The sequence below is a fragment of the Canis lupus genome, chromosome 7 (assembly GCF_048164855.1).
Source record: "Canis lupus baileyi chromosome 7, mCanLup2.hap1, whole genome shotgun sequence".
NCBI lineage: Eukaryota > Metazoa > Chordata > Mammalia > Carnivora > Canidae > Canis > Canis lupus.
In genome coordinates this window covers 55,525,186-55,551,213 of record NC_132844.1, presented here as the reverse complement: position 1 = coordinate 55,551,213, position 26,028 = coordinate 55,525,186, and positions in this window count along the sequence as shown.

The window sequence follows — 26,028 nt, the reverse complement described above, 5'->3', positions numbered from 1 at the left end:
TCTATAAAAATTTTTAAGGCCTGGAGATATATAAGAAATAGAATGCTTAATAAGTATGTCTACTAAGTTATTTTTTAAATCTGTTTAGATTTATTATCTTTAATAACAATGCCATTATTTGGACAAAAATTTTAAAAGGATAATTATCAAATTTATGGGTGCCTTGAATATGAAAAGAGATCTGACATGACTTTTTAAAAACCCAAAGTCCAAAATTATGTCAATCATCTGTAATGCTGGATAAAAATCTGAAAGAAGACATTGAAATTACAAAGAAAAAGACTGTGTTTATATATAAATGTGTGTTTGAGCCTGCCTTACTTCCTTTTATAAGCCATCATTTAAATTCCCTTCCCTCCTTGATTATCATCCCAATAAAGTATCTTATAAATACATTGCAACCTAAGTTGTACATAGAGTTGACTGTTGAACGTCACAAGTTCTGAACTGTGCAGTTCCACTTACAGGCAGATTTTTTTTACAGTAGAGTACTGTAAATGTATTTTCTCTCCCTTGTAATATTTTAGTAGCATTTTCTTTAAGCCTGCTTTATTGTAAGAATATAATATATAATATATAACATTATGTTAGTTGACTACTTGTTATTGGTAAGGCTTCCAGTCAACAGTAGGCTATTAGTAGTTAAGTTTTGGAAAAGTCAAAAGTTATAGGTAGATTTTTGATGGTGTGGGGTTCAGTGCCCTAATTTTCATGTTGTTCAAGAGTCAACTGTAAATAGTTGCTGGTTAAATGGAGATAACGCCTAGGAGTTTTGCATGGTGACAGATGGTGACTAAGTTCCTAACTAAGAAATTGCAGCTCTAACTTGAAATTTAGGTCAACAACAACCTTTATTTTTATGTATGTGGAAACATTCCCCAAAAGCCATTAATAATATTGCATGTGAAACTGCAATATTATTGCAATATATATATATATTTTTTTACTATTACTGATCACAATTTATTTTAGAGTCATGAAAAGCCAGCAACAGTCAGGCTGGACAAGTATTTGATTGTACCCATGTTTCCATGGGATGTAGGCAGCAGCACTGAGTAACACAATGAGAGCAACACTTACTGGATATCTACCTATCAGTACAGAAAGCATAAAGTTACTAGACTACCGGGTCAGGGAATAATGGATCCCACCCAGTCCAAAAGAAAGGCATTTAAAAACTCAGTAATTCCCCCCACACCATTAGGTACTTCTAATTTAGAAAAAATAAAGAGAATTCGGTGTCCTTGTGGTGTATTCTTAGTCACCTTTCTTGGTTTATTAGTTGATACTTGACCTTTAGATTTCAAGCTCCTCAAATATCTTTTCCAATTACTTTCTCTCCTGACTCAGAATCCTCTATGGATCTTTTTACCCTATGCTTTAGTCCACACACTGTCTTCAAGTACAATACGTATGCAGATAACTTTTTTCAAATTTATATCCCTTTTCTTCTGAGTCTACAGTCTTATCAAACTACTTTCCTAATATATCTTGCTGAGATATCTTAAAGGACACTTGATTCAGCATATCTGAAATGAAATTTATTACCTTCCCTCAAAAATGATGTTTATTCAGGGATACATTTTTAATAAGTAAAGCTAGAATTTGCAAGATTCTGCAAGTCAGAAATCTAATATTTAACTCTGATCACTCCTAGTCCCTCACCATTATAATCAATACTCTTCTTTTTGTTATTGATATTACCTTCTAAATATCTCTCAAAACTGCCTTCTTTTTTAAAAAAGATTTGTTTATTTATTCATGAGAGACACAGAAAAAGAGAGACAGAGACATAGGCAGAGGGAAAAGCAGGATCCTCACAGGGAGCCCAATGTGGGACTAGATCCCGGATCCTGGGATCATACCCTGGGCCAAAGGCAGACACTTAACCTCTGAGCCACTCAGGCATCCCAAAACTGCCTTCTTTCTTATCTTAATAACTCCTTTCTTGATTTTACCTACTTTCATCCCTTGCATGGGCCACTTTAACTGTTAATGATTTTCTCCTCCTTGATTCTTTCCTCCTTTTAATCTATTCTATATGTGGCAAACAGGATGATATTTTAAAACAGAAAATCTTTCTATTACTCACTTTTCTTCCCCAGTTCATTCTCTACTTAGGCTCCCAGACTTCTTTCAGCTTTTAGATAACCATTTCCCGTCATAAATCAAGGTCTTTGCATTTGTCCTTTCTTCCATCTGCCCAGAGTATTTGTTCAAACTCTCCTTTCCTACAAAACTGTTCAGCTGTCAGCTCTCAACTCACATGTCTTTTATTTAAAATAGACTTCTCTGACGTCCCATATTGAATTAGGTCCCTTCATAAGATCTTATAATATTTGTATTTTTCCAATATGTTTAGGACTCTGTAATTATATTTGTGTGATCACTCCATGAGTGAGACACTCCATGACACTCCATGTCTGCCTCACCCTCTATTTATAGATCCTACAAAGGCAGGTGCCACATGTCATTTCATGATTCAGTGAAAATGTATACTTGGTATAATCAGTATAGTATTAGTATACTAGTTGTATACTAGTATATACATGTTTAAAAACGATGTGTTATTTGAGTAAATGAAACAAATAGTACCTAAGTAAAACAAAGTATTTAAAAATTAGAAACAAAAGAAAATTTAAAAATTAAAATTAAAAATTACTCCACAAAAGAAACTTGTGAAGTATTGAAAAAAAATTTTGCTTTATTTGTGCTATTGATATTTAACTGCATTAATATCCACAGATTTTATTGAGGAGCAATGTAAACTTGTTTAAGTTTATTTAAGAGTTGCTATGAAATCAATAACAAAAAGTTTAAATTAATTAGGTATTAAACAAGATACTCCTTGGAACATCTTTAAGATTTTCCTCAATTACTCACCAGTTCAATGTAATTGTTAGACCCACTTTTAAGAATATACTATGGATTGGATAAATGTGTTTGAATATTAAAGTGATTTTTAAAATTACATTTTACTCAATATATTTATTAATGGCATTTGTGCATAACTTTTTGTTCTCTATGTTTCCATATAACAGATACATCATTCCTCTTCTTTCTCATTTTAAAAATGCTAAAACATATATCCTACTGCATTCTCCCTTTAAAATATACTTGCACATATGCAATATAGGAATGTAGTCAAGCTTCCCCAAAATTCTAATTTGTAGTTTGAACCAATCCTTAATGTTTTCTATAATTGTTTTTTTTTTCAGAATCAGATTTTTAGTTTCCTTCTTAACCTAAAATAGTTTTTTTATAAATATAGAATTAAATATTAAAAGATAGATGCAATAAATACAGCTTGCTTAATATTTGTTCCAAATGTTCTGAAATTTAATTATATTATTTTAAGCTTTTACTGAAACACTTATTAAAGATTTTGGTAATTATTTATCTGAATCTACTGCTAGGCAGCTTCTCCACTAATGACCCACAGGACAGTATCTAAACTAGCATCAAAGCCAGTAAGAAGGGATGATGGCAGGGACTTTAACTCTAAAAGTGCTAGCATTTGGGATCACTGAGTGTGGTAGTTAACTTTATGTGTCAGCTTTTTTATGAGATTAACATTCAGATTGGTGAGCTTTAAGTAAGCAGATTGCCCTCCACAATATAGGTAGTCCTCACCCAATCAGCTGAAGGCCTGAATAGAAAAAGACAAGTCTCCTCAAACAAGAGAATTCTCCAGTAGACCGCCTTGGGACTTTATCTGCTCTACTGGCTTGCCTAGCAATCCAGCTTGCTAGGCCATACTGCAGATTTTAAACTTGCCAGTCTTCATAATCATGTGAGCTTTCTATAGATAGATAGATATAGATGATATAGATATAGATATAGATATAGATATAGATATGTGTATATCTTGGTTATGATTCTCTGGAGAGCTCTAATACACTGAACATCAATGGTTATAGGAGTATTTATGAGTAAGGGACAGGCAAGGCTAGGTAGGGAGTGATAGGTAGGGGGCTATGGAGTCAGGCTTACCAAACAAAATTACAAAAATGATGAGATGTAAGAAAACCACAGATAAGGGAATAGACCAGACTACCTGGCCCCAGATGATAAAGAGTATTTTTCTTTGGTGGCTACAGTATAATCCCAGAAAATGACCAGACCACAAAGAAATAAGGCATTAAGAGTGTTCTCAATAGTCCTTGCTCAAACTAAGCCTGCACAAGAATCTCAAGGCCACAAGCTCCCTGGTCAGGTTTTCAATAAAAGACTGGCCTAAAAACCTTCAGTGACAACCCTGTCGGGACACCTCTCACTTCTGAGAGCTTTCTCTGTAACCTCACTTAATAAACTTCTATCACTTTTCTCACTCTCCTTTGTCTGCGAGATTCATTCTTCTACTCCCTGAGACAAGAACCTAGGTCTCCCGCTTCCTTTATACTTTAGATTTAAGTACACAAAGTGGTTTAATGTAAAAGAAAGTACAAAAATTAACCATAGTAGTAATATAATGACTTTACTAATACAATCAGAATTTACTTGAATATTTTAAAATGTTAACAGAAAAAAAAGAGGGATGTGTTATAATGAAAACAACAGTTAATTTGTAAGGGAGATAAAGCAATTGTAAACATACACATCTAAAAATAGAGCACAAAAATACATGATACGAAGCAAAAAAAAACAGAATTGAAAAGAGAAGATAATACAACAAAACTAGTTGGAGACTTCAGTAGCCCATTCTCAATAACTGACTGAAGAGCTAGACAGAAAATCAGTAAGGATAAAAAAGATAAGAATAATATTATCAATGAACTTGGCTTAACTTACATCTATAGAACACTCCTCTGCAAAACCAGAAAATAATTCATTACAAGTGCACATGGAACATCAGAATACATCAGAGGCTAGTCTATAGAAAAGTCTCAATACATTGATAAAAATTTGAATCATACAAAGAATATTTCCTGACTGAAATAGAATTAAATAGAAATCAAAAACAAAATATAATTTGAAAAAAACACAAAAATTTGGTAAATAAATAATACATTTCTAAATAGCCCATTGGTCAAAGAATAAATCACAGTATCACAGTGCATATTTTAAAATATTTTAACTTGGGCAGCCCCGGTGGCACAGCGGTTTAGCGCCACTTGCAGCCCTGGGCATGATCCTGGAGACCCTGGATGGAGTCCCACCTCAGGCTCTCTGCATGGAGCCTGCTTCTCCCTCTGCCTGTGTCTCTGCCTCTCTCTCTGTGTGTCTCTATGAATAAATAAATAAAATCTTAAAAAAAAAAAAATATTTTAACTTAAAAAAATAAAATTAATAAAATTAAATAATAAAAGAATATTTTAACTTAATAAAAAACAAAACAACGTATCAAAATATATAGTATTAATCTAAAGCAGTGTTATAGGGAAATTTAAAGTCTTAAATTATTCTAGAAAAAAAAGACATAAAATAAATAACTGAATTTCCACATGAACAAAAGAAATGCAAATTAAACCAAAAGCAAGCAGAGGAAGAAAATAACAAAGATCAGGATGAAAATCAAAGAAAGACAAAACAAAAAAAACAATGGAGAAAATCAATGAAACCAAAACTTGGTTCTTTGAAGGACTGGTAAGCCTCTATCTAGACTGTCAAGGAAAAAAAAAAGAGAGAGAGAGAAGACTTAAATTACTAAAATTAAGAATGAAAAAGGAAATATTACTACTGATATTTCAGAGATTTAAAAAATATGGTTGTACTGTACATACGCATACAAAATCTACATTAATTAGAAAAATTCCTAGAAAGACTGTAGTTACTGCAACTAACTCAAAAAGAACTTCTGAAAGAAAAATAATAAGTGAGGAAATTGAATTGCTAATTTTAAAATCTCCAAGATAAAAAGCTCAGGTCCGGATGGTTTTGCTGTCAAGTTCTATGCATCATTTATGGAAAAAATAATACCAATACTGCAAGATCTCCTCCAAATTTTATCAAAGAAGAGAACAATCTGCAATTCATTTTATGAGACCAACATTTACTAACACCAAAACACCAGATGAAGGTAAAACAAGAAATCTACAGGCCAATATTCCTTATGAACACAGGAACAAAATCCTCACCGTAACAGCAAAGCAATTCCAATTTCAACAACATATAAAAACATCATGACTACTTACAATTTAAAGGACAAAACCGTATGTTCATCTGGATACAGGGGGAAAAATAGTTGAAAAACTCAAATTCAAAACAACAACAAGGAGGCGGGGCAAGCAGGCGGAGGAGCAGGGGCCTCCCCTCACCCAGCCCCACCAACTCACTAGGTAACTTCCAAACCATCCTGCACACCCACCGTTCGACCTGAGATTTAAAGAAGGACAGCTGGAACGCTACAGAGACAAGGGTTTGGCTTCTAACAAGGTGGGAAGGTGGAAAAATAAAATAAAAAAGAATCCAGTGGGGCAGGGGCCCCGCGAGGAGCCGGGCTAAGGGGGGCGGGAGCCCCGGGACAGGAGAGCCCGCCCGGGAAGCGGGAAGTTTAACAATCCGCACCGGACTCTTCCCGGAGGGAAAGGCTCAGCGGGGAACCGGGCAGGACCGCAGGAGGGCGGTGGGGCCCCCAGCCTCCCGGGGTCACTAACAGGAGGTGCCCCGGGGGGAGCGCCCCACACCCCGCGGCCGAGCACAGTAAAGGGCTGGAGCCCCGGTGGGGCCTTGGGGAGAAGCCGGGGTCGGGGGTTGGGGGCTCCGGGCAGAGGGGGCTGCGCCCTGCTGCCTTCGGGAGCCGTGGCCCCGGGAGCGATGCAGCGGCGCAGGCCCCGGAGCCAGGGCGCGGGGGACACAGCAGGGATCGTGGGCTCCCCCGGGACAGGCGGAGGCAGGGAGGGCCCAGGAGAGTGGGGAGGCTCCTGCCACCGGCGCCCCTGAGCTGTGCAGGTCAGCGTCCCCGCCCTGGAGCATCCAGGCCCCTGCAGACTGGGAGCTGCGGTGGTTACTGCGGGAGCTGACTCCAGGGCTGGAGGGCTGGCAGCCGCCATGGGGTTGTTCCTCCTGGTGTCACCCTGTGCCTGGGAGCAGGGGAGCCGCCAGAGGACAGGGGCCTCAGGTGGTAACCAGCTCCCACTGAGCCCGGCACCCGGCGGTCGGGGGGCAGCTCCCCCGGGTGCACACACCTAAGTCAGCACAGCAGCCCCTCCCCCAGAAGACCAGCTGGAAGGACAGGGGAAGAGCAAGTTCTGGACCCAGCAGCACTGGAAAGCTCCAGGGGAAGTCGAGGGATTTACAGTATATAAAACCAGAGGATACCCCTCCTTGTTTTCTTTGTTTGTTTTTTCTTTTTTTTTCTTCCTTTTTCCAGTACCACTCGTTTGAGCCACTCTGAACTGAGCAAAATAACTAGAAAGAAGAACTCACCACAAAGAAAGAATCAGAAACAGCACTCTCTGCCACAGAGTTATAGAATTTAGATTACAATTCAATGTCAGAAACCCAATTCAGAAGCACAATTATAAAGCTACTGGTGGCTCTGGAAAAAAACATAAAGGATTCAAGAGACTTCACGACTGCAGAATTTAGATCTAATCAGGCTGAAATTAAAAATCAATTAAATGAGATGCAATCTAAACTGAAGGTCCTAACGAGGAGGGTTAATGAGGTAGAAGAAAGAGTGAGTGACAAAGGGACAAGTTGATGGAAAGGAAGCTGAGGAATAAAGAGAAAAACAATTAAAAGATCATGAGGAAAGGTTAAGGAAAATGAATGATAGCCTCAGAAGGAAAAATCTATGTATAATTGTGTTTCCTGAGTGCACCAAGAGGGCCAGAGGGCCAGAAAGCATATTTGAACAAATCATAGCTGAGAACATCCCTAATTTTGGGAGGGAAACAGGCATTCAGATCCAGGAGATAGAGAGATCCCCCCCCTAATATCAATAAAAACCATTCAATACCTGGACATTTAATAGTGAAACTTGCAAATTTCAAAGACAAAGAAAAAATCCTTAAAGCAGCTTGAGACAAGAGATTCTTAACTTATATGGGGAGAAATATGAGATTAACAGCAGACCTCTCCACAGAGACCTGGCAGGCCAGAAAGGGCTGGCAGGAGATAATCAGGACTCTAAATGAGAAGAACATGCATGCCCAGAAGTCAGTGGCATTTCTACACACTAACAATGAAACTGAAGAAAGAGAAATTAAGGAGTCAATCCCATTTACAATTGCACCCAAAAGCATAAGATACCTAGGAATAAACCTAACCAAAGAGATAAAGGATCTATACCCTCAAAACTATAGAACACTTCTGAAAGAAATTGAGGAAGACACAAAGAGGTGGAAAAGCATTACATGCTCATGGATTGGAAGAATGAATATTGTGAAAATGTCAATGTTACTCAGGGCAATTTATACATTTAATGCAATCCCTATCAAAATACAATGGACTTTCTTCAGGCAGTTGGAACAAATCATCTTAAGATTTATGTGGAATCAGAAAAGACCCCAAATAGCCAGGGGAATATTGAAAAAGAAAACCAGAGCCGGGGGCATCACAATGCTAGATTTCAGACTGTACTACAAAGCTGTGATGATTAAGACAGTGTGGTACTGGCACAAAAACAGACACATAGATCAATGGAACAGAATAGAGAATCCAGAAATGGGCCCTCAACTCTATGGTCAACTTATATTCGACAAAGCAGGAAAGACTATCCAATGGAAAAAGGACTGTCTCTTCAACAAATGGTGCTGGGAAAATTGGACAGCCATGTGCAGAAGAATGAAACTAGACCATTCTCTGACACCATACACAAAGATAAACTCAAAATGGATGAAAGATCTAAATGTGAGACAAGAATCCTTTAAAATCCTAGAGGAGAACACAGGCAACACTCTTTTTGAACTTGGCCACAGCAACTTCTTGCAAGATACATCCACAAAAGCAGAAGAAACAAAAGCAAAAATGAACTATTGGGACTTAAGATAAAAAGCTTCTGCACAGCAAAAGAAATAGTCAACGAAACTAAAAGACAACCTACAGATTGGGAGAAGATATTTGCAAATGACGTATCAGATAAAGGGCTAGTATCCAAGATCTATAAAGAACTTATTAAACTCAACAGCAAGGAAACAAACAATTCAATGATGAAATGGGAAAAAGACATGAACAGAAATTTCACCAAAGAAGACCTACACATGGCCACAAGCACATGAGAAAATTTTCTGCATCACTTGCCATCAGGGAAATACAAATCAAAACCACAATGAAATACCACCTCACACCAGGGAGAATGGGGAATATTAACAAGGCAGGAAACCACAAATGTTGGAGAGGATGCGGAGAAAAGGGAACCCTCTTACACTGTTGGTGGGAATGTGAACTGGTGCAGCCACTCTGGAAAACTGTGTGGAGGTTTCTCAAAGAGTTAAAAATAGATCTGCCCTGCGACCCAGCAATTGCACTGTTGGGGATTTACCCAACAAAGATACAGATACAGATGCAGTGAAACGCCAGAATGTTTATAGCAGCAATGTCCACAATAGCCAAACTGTGGAAGGAGCCTCGGTGTCCATCGAAAGATGAATGGATAAAGAAGATGTGGTCTATGTATACAATGGAATATTACTCAGCCATTAGAAACGATGAATACCCACCATTTGCCTCAATGTGGATGGAACTGGAGGGTGTTATGCTGAGTGAAGTACATCAATCGGAGAAGGACAAACATTATATGTTTCATTCATATGGGGAATATAAAAAGTAATAAAAGGGATTAAAGGGAAAAGGAGAGATATTGAGTGGGAAATATGAGGGTGAGGGTGACAGAACATGAGTGACTCCCAACTCTGGGAAACGAACAAGGGGTAGTCGAAGGGGAGATCGGCAGGGGGATGGGGTGACTGGGTGACAGGATCTGAGTGGGGCACTTGATGGGATGAGTACTGGGTGCTAGAGCATATGTTGGCAAATCTAACTCCATTAAAAATATATACAAAAAAAACCTCACACACAACAAACCCAAATTCATTCATGATTAAAAACAAAACAAAACAAAACAAAAATCTCCCAACAACTAGAATATAAAGGAACTTAGTCAACCTAATAAAATTATCTATCTATGAAAAGCCTGCAGCAAACATTGTATTAATACTAAAAACCTATGCGGTCTTAAAACTCAGAAGTTAGCAAACAACTCAATTAAAAACATTCAAAATATTTACATCAATATTCTCACTAAAGTAATACTATGTAAACGTGCATGTGTCTGTGTTTCTGATTGGCTCATAAACACATGAAAGAGGCTCACTGTCATTGGTCATTAGAAAAATGCAAATAAAAACCACATGAAAAATTATTTCATATCCATTAGAATGTCTATAATAAAAAGGACTGACAACAATAATTGGTGAAATGGATGCACTTAGAAAACATTCTAAAAAAACATTCTAAGTGAAAGAAGTCAGGTACAAAAGACTACATATCATGTGATTTAACTTGTATAAAATATCCAAAAAAAGCAGAAAGTTCTGTATGAACAGAAAGTAGATTAGGTGTTGCCTGGAGACAACAGGGATTGATTGCGTAGAGGATATTTTAAACTTGATGGAAATGTTCTAAAACTAGATTGTGGTGGTGTTTGTCCAATTCTGTAATATGTACTAAGTATCACTGTTTTATATATTAAAATGATTAAATATTATATTATTATATTATATATAATATATTATATATATTATATTGTATTATATTATATATTAGTACAGCTCTTAATAAACAAAAATAAAAATAAAGCTATTACAGTAAGAGCTGAGAAGGGTACCTATATTTTTGAGCACTCAAAAACAATTTATTCATGTATATCATAATGAAAACTTTCAACCATGTATTAAATGTGTGGACAATTTTATAACCCCATATTATGCATATAATGAGTACCTGTAAGGAGCATTTTTCTGTTCCATGTAAGGAACATTTCCCTGCTCCAAGGAGCATTGTTCTGTTCCATGTAGAAAATACAAAAAGCATTTTGTATCTCCGTACCCAAGATCTAGAAGTAGAGTTACATACATTAACTCTGTTGCTTAAGACATTTTCCAGAATAGCAGACACTATAATGCCAACAGAACACTTTTAAAGTGGGCAGAACCAAAAAATAAATAAATAAAAAAGTAGGCAGGACCTTCAAGATTTTTTAACAATTCCATTATAGGTGATAGAATGAGTCAGAAACAAGAAAAAGTGGCTTCCCCTAACTTTCTATAGTACTTGACAGCCCTGGACTCAGATTTCATTTGACACATTCTCTTTGCTGCTGTTACCTACCTGGGCGAACTATCTCTTGGATAAGCATAATGTTCCAGATATATTGTGAAAAGGCCTGTCAGAGATCCATACACTGAACTGAATCCCTAGCAGTGAGAGGAAGAGAAATCAACAGTAAAGTCACCTCCATGCCAAACCTGCTAGGAGTGGAGTTTCCAGGTGTGTGACGACAAAGCAACGTCTTTTTCCTTTCTCATTCTGAACAGAGCAGCCAGCTAGTCATCCACTGATTTCAGGTCCATTCAGGATGAGATTCATAATTGGCAGGACACCATGCATAATAAAAAAAATGCAGGGGTTCTTGTTCAAAAATCACTAAGAATTTCAAAGCAGTGAGAGCAGAGCATCAAATCAAGGGTTGGGGCCTTCTTGTAAGGGGCCTATTTGACTACAAGGGTCACAGGTTCATGAAGCCTGTCCTATTTCCAACTCTTTAGTTGGTAGCACAAGTTCTTGCTAGCACTCAAATGATAAGGATTGGAACTCATTATCCTGATGCTGTAGTCTGAAGAACCCTCTTAAGTGAGCACTAGAAGTCTCGACTGGGAATGAGTCAGCAACGCTTACCTAATTACTGCCAAGAAGAAAGCTGTCTCTCAAATAAATGGGACATAAATAAGCCTCTTGTCACAACAGTTAGAGACAAAAAATAAAAATGCTATTTGAAGTAAGCTAAATTACTAAAAGAATGCACAAAATATTTCTACTTAAAAGTAACTTGTACCCAATACCTTGGATTTATAAGAACATAAGACACATAATGGTGTCTGTTAAGCATTCCTGATACCTTCATATTTTGTGATACGGAGCTTGGATTAACTCCCACACTTTAGAGAAATCTTAATTAGTAGCATTTCTGATTTTCAAAATTGTCAGCCATTCAAACAGGTTGAAAACAGGATCGAAATTTTAAAACCATAGATAGAAAATGGTGTTTGATAAGTTCATTCATTTTTTAGCAAGTGCTAAGTGATAGAAGATATACATACTAGCACATTTGGTCAAGGCAATCTTAATTTTACAGTTGAGAGATTCCTATTTAGTTCTCTTTACCCATTTATCCGGCAGTTATTTCACTTATTTCCATTCAGCAACGATCTCTGTTTGCTTTCTGGAACTCCTTTCCATATTTTAAAATTTTTGTGCAATTGTTGTCTGTTCTGTGTGGAATCTTGGTAATGTCTGAAAATTTCCTCGGTGCTTATTAGGTCCTGAGATTTCTCTGATATCTGGGAATGCTGTAAAGAGGATTTAGGTCTTTGGAGTATCTTGTATAGTTGGACTGGCAAAATTACCAAATGGATATAAATTTAGTACCTGACTCTGCACCTGTCTGTTTTGATCTAATGGGTGATGTGTAGGACATTAGCTCACAACTCAGCTTGTCATGGAATCTGTTTTCTACTGTGCAACAGCTTTTTTTTTTTTTTTTTTTTTCAGCAACTGATTTTAAGAGACACTTAAAAAAAAAAAAAATAAGAGACACTTTACCCTCTATTTCCTACCTCAGGATTTGACTCATTTTGTATGAAAGATTTCTAGAAATGAGAACTGTTAGCATTTTCTAATACCAAATCTACCCTATTTTATAATTTATTCAAACACATCTGCTTCCCTCAAACAGACTTTATACTCGTGCCTCCATTCAATTTTTAAGTTAAACTCTCTATTTGAAGATAATTGTAGGTTCGTATGAAAAGTTACAAGAAATAATGCAGAGAATCCCATCTATCCTTTACCCAGTTTCCTTCATCAGTAAGATCTGGAAAAACTCTAGTATGTTGCACAATTGGCATTAATACAATCTGCTAATGTTATTCAAATATCCCATTTCATAGCACATGTGTGTGTTTAGCCCTATACAATTTCACCATGTGCCAGTTTGTTTATCTACCACCACAGTCAAGAGACAAAATAGTATCAGCTACACAGCTAATCACACTAAACTCCTTCCCACAGTACACATCTGCCCCGTCACCATTAACTGCTAACAACCACTCATCTGTTCACCATTTCTATAATTTATCATTTCAAAAATGTTATATTGTACATTATATGACATCTAGGGATTGATTTAATTCACTCAGCATAATTCCTCAGAGAATCATCCAGGTTGTTGCATGTAACAAGTCTGTTCCTTTTCACTGCTGAGTAATTTCCCATAAAATAGATGTTCCACAGTTTCTTTAACCATTCATTCATGGAAGGACATCTAGGCTGTTTAAAGATTGTATGTCATGAGTAAAGCTGCTATGAACATTTGTTGCAAGCTGTTGTGTGAACATAAATTTTTACCTCTCTGAAATAAGGGCTAAAGAGCACAATTGCTAAGTTGTGTGCTATTTGGTTTTATAATAAACCAACAAATTATTTTCCAGAGCGAGTATACAGTATTTGGTGTTATCTCATTTGTTGATTTTATCCAGTATGATAGGTGTGTAGTGCTATCTCATTGTAAGGATGACGACTCAATGATGTTGAACACTTTTCAATATGCTTATTTGCTCTCTGCATAGCATCTTTAGTAAAAGTCCTCTTCATGTCTTTGTCCATTGTCCAATTGGATTGCTTATTTTTTACTGTTGATTTTATATATATGTATACATCTATTCATTCTAGACCTTAGTCCTTGGTTGAATTTGCAAGTATTTTCTCCCTGCCTACAATTGGTATTTTTATTTTTATTCTCTCTACAGGGTATTTCACAAAGCAAAAGTGTTTTGTTTTATTTTGTTAGATGAGATCCAGTTTATCCGTTTTTTCATTTTATTCCTTTTTCTCCCTCCTTTTTATGCCAAGAACTCTGTGGGGCACTAATACAGAAAGATGATTGATTGATTGATTGATTGAGCATGAGCAGGGGAGCGTATAGGGAGAGGGAGAGAAAATCTCAAGCAGATTTCATGCTGAGTATGGAGCCTGATGTGGGGCTTGATCTCATGACCTTAAGATCATGACCTGAGCCAAAATCAAGTGTTAGATTCTTAACCAATTGAGCCACTCAGGTGTCCCAATGTTATCCTACTTCTTAATAGTTCTAATAGTTTAGTTTTAAGTTCATGATCAATTTTTATTTTTTCCTTTTCTTTTTTCCTATTGTTGTCTAATTACTCCAATACCATTCCTTCATTAAACAGCTTTTGCAATTTTGTCAAAAACAATACATATCTGTGTTCTCTCTTCTGTTCTGTTGATCTATATGTCTATTTCTCAGCCTTACTGTTGGGTAGAGTTGTTGTTGTCAACTTTTCCTGTCTCCATATTGTTCTGGTTATGTTAGGGCTTGTGCTTCTCTAATAACTTTTTAGAAGAAGCTTTTCTATGTCCACAAAACACCCATCTGACATTTTCATTAGAATTGCACTAAAGTAAATAGATTAGTAAGGGATAATTGCCATCTCTACTATGTTGAGTTTTTAACCTATGGTCACAGTATGTGTTTCCTTTTATTTGGGTCTTTTTTGATTTCTTGATCAGCATTTTATAATTATCTAAGCATATTGACTCTGTCTTAGTAGTATAGATTACTTTTTGTTAATAGTATAAGTATTTCCTTTTCTTTGTAGCTATACTGAATGATATTTTTACTTTTGGTGTCCAAGTATCTGTAAGTCATTTGTAGTTAATATATATAGAAATGTGATTGATTTGTGTGTGTTGATCTTGTTTCCTGTGTCCTTGCTGAAATCACTGTTTAGTTCTAGGAATGTTTTTATAGATTCCTTGTGGTTTTCTTGACAATAATACACCTGCAAATAGGGACAGTTTATTTTTTCCTTTCCAATCTTTATGCTCTTTGTTTCTCTTGCCTTATATTAGCACTTTTTCTTGATCTTAAGGGAAAGCATTCAATCATTATGCCTAAAGTATGATAGTAGCTGTGGCTTTTTTGTACATGCTCTTTATAAAGTTTTAAGATGAGGTAATTCTCAGCAATTTTTGATTTACTGAGAGCTTAGATGATAAATTTATCCAGTGCTTTTTCTGCCTCAATTGATATATCTATATGACTGTTCTGTAATTTGCTGATATGGTGTGTTGCATTTACTGGTTTTTCAAATGATGAGCCAACTTGCATGCATGGAATAAATCTCATTTGGTAATGGTATATAATTCTTTTTATATATTGTGGATTTTTTGGCAATATTTTGTTGAATATTTTTGTGTCTAAGTTCATGAGAGCCTCATGAAATGAGTAGATAAATATTTCCTCTTCTAGTGTCTAGAAGGGATATTTTTCTTAATCTATGTTAATCTACAAACTCTGATACAATTATCTGGATCTTCAGATTTCTTTAAGAGAAGCTTTTTAATATTAAGAGTATAGTTTCTTTAATGATTAGGATTATTCAAGTAATCTATTTCATCTTGGTTGAGTTTAGACAGTTTGTAGTTTTAAAAAATTGGTCCATTTCTTCTAAGTGTTCAAAATTATAAAGTTGTTCACAGTATTCCCTTATTAGTATCATTTTAAAAACTACAGGATCTGTTGTGATATCCTTTCACCCTTGGTATTAGAGATTTGTCTATTCTGTATTTTTATTCTTATCAGTCTTGCTAGAATTTTATCAATTTTCTTGATTTTTTCAAAGACAATTTCAAGTAAATTTTTTTATTGATTGATTTTTCTATGTTTCTCTGTTTTCAATATTATTGATTCCTGACTTCATATTTATTATTTTCTTCTTGCTTAGGGTTCCTTTTGCTTTTATTGTTCTAGATTTCTAGATCAGCAAATAGCAACTCAAATTATTGGTATAGACACTTCCTCTTTTCTAATGTAAGCATTTGATGTTATAAATAAATTCCCTTCTCAGTACTGTGTTAGCTGCTTCCCAAATATTTGTATATGTTGTATCTTTATTTATTTTGAGACTTCATGTTAACTCATGGATTGAAACAAGTGTGTTTTTATTTTTATTATTTAATTTTAAGTAAACTATACAGTATATATGGGGCTTGGACTAACAACCCTCAGATCCAGTCACATACTCCACTGACTACCCAGCCAGGTGCTCCAAAACAAGTGTATTTTTAATGTCTAAATATTTAAAGATTTTCTTCATATTACTAATTTCTAGTTTGACTTCAATATAAACAAATATTCTGTATTATTTTAATTATTTTAAATTTATTGAATTTTATTTTATACCTCAGAATATGGTCTAGCTTAGTGAATGGTCCATAGGTGCTTAAAAACAATCATGTATTCAGCTATTTTTTGTGTGTAGTGCTATATAGAGATCAGTTTGATCCTTCTTGTTGATTGCATTGTTCACCTATACAGCCTTGATGTTGGTATTTTTCTAGTTGCTCTGTCAAATATTAAATGAGGGGTATTGAAATCCCAGACTGCAGTTATACATCTTTCTCTTACTCTTCACAACTACATTAGTTTTTGCTGTATGTATTTAGGATTGTTATGTTTTCTTAGTGGACTGATGCTACTATGTGTTACATTTTGTCTTTATACATTTTTTAAAGATTTTATTTATTTATTCATGAGAGATACAGAGGGATAGAGAGGTAGAAACATAGGCAGAGGGAGAAGCAGGCTCCATGCAGGAAGCCTGATGTGGGACTAGATCTCGAGACTCCAGGATCATGCCCTGAGGTGGAGGCAGACACTTAACCGCTGAGCCACCCAGGCATCCCTTGTCTTTACTACTTTTTTTACTCTGAAGTTTACTTAACTGATATTAACATGCCCACTTCTATATTTTAATTAATAGTTTTATCTGTCTTTTTCTATTTTTCTATTTGTAAGCAATCTATATCATTGTATTTGAAGTGATATTTTTTATAAACAGCATATAGTAGTTCATGTGTCTTTATTCACTCCGACAATTTTTTTCTTTTGTTGGTATATTTAGACCAATTACACTTAAAATGGTTACTGGTATGTTATACTATAAAGCTGCCATTTTATTTGGCTTCTGATTATTTTCCATGTTTCTCATTCTCCTTTATCTTTCACTTTTTTTTTTTTTTTTTTTTTGTCTTCCTGTGGACACATGAATGTCTTTTAGGATTTGTTTTGTTTTGTTTTATGTTTTTGCATGCATTTTTGGTTTCCTTTTCACAGTGGTCACTCTGGGTATTAAATGTACATGTATGCCATCAACATGTTACCATGTTGAGTGAAGCATGGAAATCTTAAATTCATCCACCTTTCAACTTCCTTATTTTTAAATATTATCTTGAGCGTGGAATTTTAACTTTTGTTTTAATCAAAAAGATATATAAAGCTCATGAATTTCTTCTCTTTCTAGTGTTCTTTCTTCCTTCCTAATGTTTTAAGATTTCTCATCATTTCTTTGCTGTTTGAAAAACTTCCTCTAATTAATTTTTAAGGGTAGGCCAACAATTTATTTTAGTTTTCCTTAATTTGACAATGTATTTATTTCCTCTTCATTTCTGAAGGATAGTTGTATTAATATAAAATTTTCATTTGACAGTTCTTTTTATTCAGCTCTTAAAAAATACTATGCCACATCCTTCTGTTCTCCATAATTTCAAATGAGAAATCTATAGTCAATTGAATTGATATCCTCCTATTGTTAATGGGTTATTTTTCTATAGTCATTTTCAGGTTTTTTTTTTGTTTTGTTTTAGTTTTTAGAAATTGAATTATTACATCTTATTTTGGACATGTTTTGGTTAATCCTGCTTGGAATTTGCTCAGTTTCTTAGATCTGCAGGTTTTTGTTGTTTGTCAAGTTTGGGGAGTTTTTAGCCATATTCAAATATGCATTCAACCCCATTTTAATCTTCTTCTTTTGAGAGTCCAATGATATGAATGTGGGATCTTGTGTTATTATCCCATAGGTCCCTGAGGCTGTGTGATTTTTTTTATCGTGTTTTCTCTGTTGTACAGACTGAAGAAATTCTATTGATCTGTTTACAAATTTACTAAATATCTCTTCTGTCATCTCTAATATCAAGTTCATCAGGAAGTTTTTCTGTTATTATATTTTTTATTTCTATTTTTTCATTTGATTTCTTTTTATAACTTCAATTTCTTTACTGAGATTTCTGTATTCATTTGCTTCAAGATAATGTGTAATTGATTGCTGAATTATACATTTGATAAATGCTTTAAAATACTTGTCAAATAATTCCAACATCTGATTCATCTTTGTATTGCCATCAGTTGATTGTATTTTCTCAGTCAAGTTGTGAATTTCTTGGTCCTCAGTATGATTTATTTTTATGTCCTGAACATTTTGCACATTATTTTAGGAGACTCTGGGTCCTACTTAAATGTTTTAATCTAGTGGGTGGTCTCCCTGTTTAATGCACAAGGTCTGGCCTACATTCACGGGCAGTGGTTCCCTTGAAATTTTTCAAAATATTTATTATGTTCTTTTCCCACTTCATTTATCCAACACCATTGGGTCTTTCACTATCTCTTGTCAATGAAGCCTGAAGGGGGACGGAAGGAGTTCCTTGAGCTAAGTGTCTAATGCTGCTAAATGGAGGAAGAGACTCTTTGGCTCTTAGAGGGATACAATACAGAGACTTACTTGGCTAGGCACTTGCTATAACAGAATTTCCTTTTTCTGTATCTTCCAACCATTTTGTGCCTTTACTTAGGGATGGGAGTTGAAGGCCTACTTATAAGGAAGAAGAGAAATTCTCCTCTCTAGTTATTGTTAGTGGAGCTCCAGAGAAATCCACCTCAATAGTGGTGCTAGTTTGCCTGGTGGTGTCACCAGGGAAAGGTTGCTCTGGGGGAAGAAATGATCTTAACTATGGTACTTTTTTTGGTAAAATTGGCGATCAGGAAATGCCTGGCTTAAGTCACCTGCCCTTGATTGAAAAAGATGTAAGATGTACTGCCTATATGTTGTTTTTCCATGCTCTGGACTCCCAAACCAGTTCATATTCCTTGCTCCACCTTCCAGGGCTTTCCTTACTTATGCCTACCTTTATAAGCATTGTTTGATTTTTATCTTCATAACAGCTATGAGGTAGATATTCTGATTGCCGTTAAGCACATGAAGAAACTAAATTTTCTCAGTCATCTGGCCAGTAAGTGGAACAGATCCAAAATCTAATGCCAAGGTCATCACTATAATCACAATAGCTAATTTGGAACATTAATGAAATATATCGACTCATTATATACAGATAATTTGCATAAGTTTTTCAAGGTTAAGAAATGGTGCTAGTCATTTCCAAATAGGAGTTAACTAGTATTTACATTTCAAATAGTTCAGCAAATATTTATATTTTTATATTAATAGGCTGAATCTTAAAAAAATGTTTATAATCATTACCATTTAATCTGCATTTATATTTCACAAACACATTTTAATTATCAAGTAAAAGTGTTTATTAGCTGAAAGAAAATAAAATCAAATCATTATTTTTCTGGAGCGGGGGGAGGCAGGGAATCTTTGATCTACAGAAGAGTGAGATTTGTGTTAATAGTTAAGCTGTGAGTTAAGGAACAATTTCTAAATATTTTTCTTGCTGTAAGTGATTTGTACTACAGAAAACAAATTATTTTTGTCAGATACTAAACCTAAGCAAATAGTTTCTTGTATACTACCTTAGCCTCTACAAAACACCAAAAGAATATAAATGTAAATATTTAACTACCAGACATTTTGTTTTAGTTTTTAAATATTCATTTATTTATATTTTTGTACTCAAATATATGTAAGAAGTTTCTAGGAATTACATTGTCTATCAGCTTAAAAACTCCTGTTGGCTACTTAAAGTTCTTTTTTTTCTGATATCAATGTGACCACAATATTCCTCTTCAGAATCACCTCCCATCATTCTCCCATCTTTTCTCTATTCTCTAAACAAAAAGAACTTCCGGACCATGCCTCAAATTTATCATATACTGTTATGTCTTGGGCTTTGCTTAGGCTTCTTCTATCCAGAAAAATATTACCACCACTGATGAATTCCTATTTCTCTATAAGAAACAGTCTAGGTGCCCCATTGGATTACTGGCTAGAACTGAAATCTTAGCTAAGAATTTCAAGAGGAAAAGTAGTTTAGGATGCAATAATGCCAAATTAAGATGTAAACATTTACCTCTGATTTCTAAGCAGGAGATACTCATTAGACAGGTGATATGCAGTTTTGCAAGTTTGTAGGATATTCACAGCAAGAAATATCAATCTGGTACTATTTGAATTTGTGACCTTAGGCAAGCCCTTTAACCCTTAGTCTATGTGTTCTCATCCATAATATGGGAAAGTTGTACTTGATGATGTTTTGTGGCTGTCCTGCTCAGATTACCTAGTAGATGGAGCATAGTAGATTTGTCTCCCCAGGTGCCACCTCTTAGAATCTATTGCTGTATTGATACAGAGGCCACACTTTCCCTGAGCTGAGCTGAACTAATGACTGAGCAGGATAGGCATACTGGTCCTAATCCTGATGGTTTAAGTCATTAGAATTTGATGATTTACTAGGCTTATTACAATGACTCAATCATTTGAAAGTTGTGCATGATAGAGAACTCCACAAAGTCAGTAGAGTTCACTAGTTATTGCAAAATTATATTGACAACCTACAGAGGAATAATGAGAACCTAAGGAATGTTAACAAGCAATTAAAAGCATTATGTGAGAGAAAGTAGGCCTTTAGGGAGACTTAAAAGAAGCTATTAACAGCTGCAGGGGAAGAACATACATAGATAAGGAGCAAACTCAGGACTTGATAGAATTGCAAAGCCCCAGAGATGCTTAAATGATCATCCAAGTCTGTTATAGTAAATTCAGAGTCCATCCAAAACCCTGGAATCTTGAAAGAAGAAATGGGGACATGTGGACATACAGCCTAAGAATATTGTCTCTGCAGTACCCATGAAACTTTAGAGCTTACAGAGAGAGCTGATAGAAAATAGTACATACCCTGACCACTCTAGAAGGCCCTGAAGATGTCACTTCCCCCACGAAATAGGCATCCCTTTTTGAAGCTATGCCACTTCTCCTGGCTATGATGAAGAAATCTAAGTTTAAATTCTAGCATCTTGAGGCTGGGGATGTACTGTGACTGAAAAGGGAGAGAAAAAATTTACATCCTAAGGAGACTACAGGATTTGGCTAGCATGTCTCAGTAAGAGTCAGAATAGTATCCCTAAGATTAAATTTTCAGGGCATTTATTCAAGAGAGCTGGAATATAACAAAGAATAAACAAGAATTCATTACTTGGGGTACTTTGCTGAGACACAGGTTATAACCCCTAACAAAGACTCCACAGGATGAGACAAATTCAGTGAAAGGAGGATCTTATAAGCATGGAGAAATCAATGACCTATCCTGAATTAAGGGAAAATGACTGAATTTCCCTGGAAGATAGACTAAAAATAGATTAAGGAAGTTGAGATGATAGAATGCATATATTATATAAAACTGTAAGAAAGCATGAGAATATAATCCATAGAGCCCATAGGAAATACCATTTGCCAAGACTATGTGGAATGAATTGGTGAGAAAAGACTGATGTCACTAAGAAGTTCAGTGGCACGTCTGCAGGCCAGAGCTGATGGTAAGAGAGAAGGTCCCAGGCCAGGGCTCATTAATATTCATGGAGATAGAGCAGCTCTGAACTAATACAGGCCAGGTGGTAGCATTGAACTGCCAGAGACCAGGAAAACAAAATTATCATAATAACCATCAAGGTCAGAGAGACATCCAAGAAGTCTTGGCCTTGAGGGTGTTGTGAAGATGGTTAATAGTGCATGGTATCCCTAGGGGAAAAATAGAGAGCCAACACAGCTTAATATCTATAGCCAGAAAAAGACAAGAATGGATAAGCAGGGGACTGAGAGATATTACCCCAATCATGATCTCTTGCTCAGTTCCCAGACCTGATCCAATTTTCAGATTTAGAACCTGTCAACTAATAAAGTGAACAGGCCCCTTGAGAGGACAAACTGTGTATATGCAGAGTACATACTACTGTGGCAAGTATGATCTCCCCAGTCCTTCCATTAAATAACCTAATGCCATTTATATTATCCAAATATTTTGAATCAAATAGAACACAGAATCTAAGTTGATATCCAGAGATCAAAACATTATCATGGGGATCCCTGGGTGGCGCAGTGGTTTGGCGCCTGCCTTTGGCCCAGGGCGCTATCCTGGAGACCTGGGATGGAATCCCACGTCAGGCTCCCGGTGCATGGAGCCTGCTTCTCCCTCTGCCTGTGTCTCTGCCTCTCTCTCTCTCTCTCTCTCTCTCTCTGTATGTGTGTGACTAACATAAATAAATAAATAAGAAAATTAAAAAAAAAAAAACAAAAAACAAAACATTATCATGCCTCTCCTATTAGGAAGAAGTTTGCAAGAGCCAGGTAATAAAGGGAGTCAGAAATTAAATTTGGATACCATTGTTTCCACTGGATTCACAGACCCACAAAGTGGTCATTTCACCACTCTCGCACTTCTCAGTTGAAATTTTTATACTTGAAAATTAAAGCAATCCCTCCATTGGTTTGCTGATCTGTGGAGTAAGAATATAAAATAAAAAGCCAAAAGGAAACCTCCTAAATTATCTTCCTCTATTCCAAGACCAAAATAGTAATTCAAAACAATGTTGAAGTACAGGGGAAGGGTGAAATTAGTGCTATCATTAAAGACCTAAAGGATGAAGCAGTGGTGGTCTCTACCAAATCTCTTTTAAATTCATCAGTATCACCCTTTAGTAACTTGTGGATCCTAGAGAGGGACTGTAGATTACTATAAGCCCAAACAGGTAGATGCCCTGACCATGACTGCTATAGTATATATTGTATGGTTGCTAGAATGGATTAATAAAGGCTTAGGTACACAATATGAGGCAGTGATTTGCTGAATGTGTTCTTTTCTATCTCAATTAGAAAAGAGCAGAAACAATATGTATGTAGAATGGACAAATATTTATCTACACTTCAACCTCAGGACTGCATTACCACTCATTCACTCTGTCATAATATAATTTGAAAATATCTGGATTGCCTGAAGATCCCACAAAATAGCACACAAATCCCATACTTTGATTATATCATATTGATCATGTAAATGGGCAAGAGGCAGTTTATGTACTGCAGGTAATGCATTCCAGAAGGTGAGAAATTAACTGTAGGAAGTTATAAAGTTGACTGATCTAGTAGCAATACACTGTGAGATGTAAATGGTACATCTAACTTCAAATCCTAGCAGAAACTGAGGGTACAAACAGTCTTCATGAGCAAGGAGCCCAAACCCCATGTCATCCCCAGTGATTGTACCAATAAACCTTTTCCATATTGCACCTATGACCATATTGAAAGGAAAATGGTCCTGTATAACCAGCTGAATGTGAAAGAGAAAGCTCAAGTTTAGTTTATCAATGAGTTAGCTATGTATGTGGGATGCAAGATGAAAGTGGATGGTGGCTATATGACAATCACCTTCAAGGCCAGTCTTACAGGCTAGTTTGAAAAAAAATAAAGTATTCTCCAAGGGAAAACTATAAGCAATACACCTTGACATTAACATTATATGGAAAAAGTAACCTAAGGGGAGAAGATAGATTACATAGATAGTTGATAGATGGATATATACATACATACATACATACATACATACATACATACACACATATTCCTGGGAAGTGACAAAACCTGGGCTTCTGATTAGGTGCCTAAAAGAAAAAAGACTACAGACCAGATATTAGAAAATCTGGCCTAGTGGCATGTAGATGTACATATGGGGCTGAGCGCAAGGTGTGAAAACTTTTATATCACACTTGAACTCCCACTAGAAAATATGCACCTGATAGGAGGAACTGAACAATTAGTCAGAAAGCTTCGAAGAATTGACATTAGCCAGTCTTCATTATTGGCCACCCTAGAATTGGTGCAATATGTACATAAACAGAATGGTCCTGATGAAAGAGATGAGAGATCTATATCGACCCAGAAGTGTGGACTATCTAATCAAGGCTGAACTAGCTCCTGTTCCCTCTGCATACTGACATTGTCAGCAACAGAGAACAAGGCAGAGCCACTGATATGGCACCTTATGAAGACCAATCACAGGCCACTTGGAGAGCAAGTCAACTATATGCAGCCTCATATGTTCTGAAAGAGTCAGTGGTTCTTTTCCACAAGGATAGATATTAAACATGTTTTTAGCTTTCCTGTGCATAGAATCAGTAGCACCATTATCTGAGGGTTTAAAAAAATGCCTCATTCACAAGCACAGAATTTCAAATGAAAGAGCATTGAAATAAGAGATCCACTGCATAGCAAAGAGGCTGTGGGAGTGGGTCCATGACCATGGGATTCATAGATATTATCACATACTGAACTATTCAGAATCCATTGCTTTACTTTGTGTTGAACTGTGTGAATTTAGAATTTCAAAGGGCACAACTGAAGCTCTAGTTCAGAGGTAACATTCTGACAAGATGGTAAGCCATCCTTTAGAATATAGTATATGCATTAAGTTAGAGACCTAGATATAGTCATGTGTTCCTAATAGAATAAATACAGGAATCTGTATTATTGATTATTTGATTATATCATATTGATCATGTAAATGGGCAAGAGGCAGTTTATGTCTCTGAAGGAAGAATGGCCCCAGGTAATCCACTTGGAGGCATAGTGATACTTCCTTGCCCTATTATAGCTGAGAATAGACTTATGCATCATTCCCATCCTGGGGAAGCTAGAATTATGAGTCAGACATCTCAGACATGTCTTTGGGTTACCTGTAATCCATTAGCACTAGCTGAAATGATAGCAGTAGATATAAGAAATTTAGATTAGAAAGTAGAGGCTGATGAGGATCAGTTATGACCACAAGACCAACTATGGTAATAAGAATTATAGTTTATCCCATTAATTTCCTTCTTTTAAGTTGCTCCTTGGGACTTAAGATTCATGAAGACCATGTAGGACCTTCTACAGGAATGTTCATGGAAAATATCAGTGTGGCACAAGAGATGGACTAAAGTAGCCATGAAAATTGCTACTCAAATATTCTACTGGTTAGAGCAAAGTAGACTGATACTCTTAGCTGTATCTCTCTGGATTCTTCATAATGTTTGGTCATGCCACTTCCCTCATGATGCTTCCAAACAATGACTGAGTACCACAGCAATACTAGTGGTCACCTGCTCCTACAGAACACAGTACTCTTCTAATGGGTATCTTTGCATTAAGGAATGCTCCACTGGCTTTGTCGAAATTTTTTGGAACTGTTTTTTGGAACAGATCTAAGAGACACCTATAGAATATTTCTTCCGCCCACGTCTACATTCACTGGTGTCAGATTGTCTCACAGTCTAAAGGATCATCCGACTTACTTCTTTCTTCTCTCCTCTATCTTTAATGGCATATGTCTGGCACATATACATTTATCTTGATGTCTACTTCTCAAGTGATTCAAACTGACACATATTTAAAATCAATTCTATTTTGAAGTTACTATGATTTGGTGGAAATTATCATGTGTCACTCTCAAGCTCTCTTTTCACATTTCCCTTAAAATATTATCTTCTTTTTCCTCTTTTTCTTCTTTCAAAAAGTGTAAAGTGCAAGGAAACTGGTATAAATCCAGAATGAGTAAGGAGGTTAAGAGTAAGAAAGTGGTATTTCCATTTCAGATAACATTAGAGGAATTTTTCCAGATTCTATTTAAAGCCATTACACCACTTTTCCATTTTCAAAAATTCAAAATGAAGCAAATGAAAGTAAGTTATATTTTTATGCCATCTTGGCCTGTTTTGAAATACTTAAAGGTGTATTTGTCTTTGAC